This window comes from Odontomachus brunneus, unplaced genomic scaffold, assembly GCF_010583005.1.
Source record: "Odontomachus brunneus isolate Ranch 3 - 2012 unplaced genomic scaffold, Obru_v1 Obru_scaffold_238, whole genome shotgun sequence".
Lineage (NCBI taxonomy): Eukaryota > Metazoa > Arthropoda > Insecta > Hymenoptera > Formicidae > Odontomachus > Odontomachus brunneus.
Genome location: NW_022639688.1, coordinates 236,522 through 237,984, shown reverse-complemented (window position 1 = coordinate 237,984; position 1,463 = coordinate 236,522). Strand labels below are relative to the sequence as shown.

Genomic DNA, 1,463 nt, shown 5'->3' with positions numbered 1-1,463 from the left:
TGGGCGCATTCAGTAGAAAAAGCGCTCAGTGAGCAATCAACGATTATTGGTTCTTGCTATTAGATCCCTAAATCTAGACCAATTACATTGACAAATTACTCAACTGTTGTGCAACTGTTGAGTCTGCTGAATGCAGCCAATGGTTACACAATGGTTGAGTAATTAGTCAACGTAATTGATCTAAAGTTAGAGATCTAACAATAAGGACCAATAATCACTAACCGCTCACTGATCAGTTATGTTTTCTGAACGCAGCCAATGATGGCCAGTCTCTCTTTGAGGGTCTCTAGTGGGTTGGTGCCGTTAACGACAATGACAACTGTTGGTAAGTAGTTACAGAATAGGGTCCATGTTCTGGATGTGAAGGTTTATGCTTTCGTTGTACGAGGTCACTAAAATCAAATCAAGATTTGCTCGTCACTTTTATCGGCCTTTAATCCACGTAGATGTAAAAAGTTTTGCTATTTGTCTCTTTTCTTCAAGTCATTTTCTTTTAACTTTATTTGATTGAGTTGTTCTGGTAAGTGTGAATAATTTCAAAATACTCAGAAATTCAATGTGCATTTTTACTTAAACTGCTTGAAATTTCATTATAGTTTAAAAGGAATATATATTAAATCAGGTAAAACTGAAGGAGACCCCTCCTCTTCATCGATTTGATTGAAAGATAGTAATATTATTTAATTAGATGCGTAGAAAAGGAATATAAAAGTAAAAAATGTCACTCATTAATCGTAATAAAGTTATGATGCAAGAAGTACAAGTTTCGAGGTTACACAATCTGTCATGTCGACATTGGTGAAGTATATGAGCATGCGCAGTGACACTGCGTCAAATTAGAAATATTCAGTAAGAATATAAAGAAATATTAATCTTTATAATTAAAAAAATGGTAATTATACAGTTTATACTCCTCGCCTCCGATTTTGACGAAAAAATACTCGACGCGTTTTTTAAAGGCAAACAACTTTTCTATTTGGAAAAATCGTCACTCTTTACTACGAATCGAGATATTAATTGATAAAATTGATCACTGTTAAGATTAGGAAAACTTACACCGACGACAAACAGCGACGTGTATATGTTCCGTAGTTACATGTGCATGCTCTGGTAATATGCATATGCAAACAGTGTACGAATTTAAAATATACTTTTGCAGGTATGAGTAATGAAACATTATTCAATCATTAGCATTATTTAAACATTTGGAGATTAACTGAGGGTCCAGGGGACGAAGTCCCCGGCCAAGGGGATTGTGGGGGGAGGCAAAGCTTTCCCTGATTTGATAAAAGTAACATTCTAAAAAAAAAGAAAAATACATCTCACATGATGTTAAACGTATGTTGTTTTTGTGTGCGATTCATACGTTCTATTTTGCATAAGGGCCTTTTGTTAATCTTTTCAATATTCATTTAGTATATAGTAGACTCATACATTTAGGCCTGGTTGCCAATGTTATTTTT

General features: G+C 34.3%; 1 protein-coding gene across 2 annotated transcripts in view; it reads left to right on the top strand.

The window, feature by feature from the left end:
- The first annotated feature begins 377 nt into the window (after positions 1-377).
- The window catches only part of LOC116852599 (dipeptidyl peptidase 3), a 51,282-nt gene continuing 50,196 nt past the window's right edge, over positions 378-1,463 (top strand). Inside the window, exon 1 of one of the 2 annotated variants that reach the window (XM_032833116.1) lies at positions 378-520. The gene's annotated coding sequence lies outside the window, so the exon portion shown is untranslated. Of the gene's footprint in view, positions 521-944; positions 1,160-1,463 lie in introns of those variants that run through there. The other variant, XM_032833118.1, reaches the window with a different exon arrangement.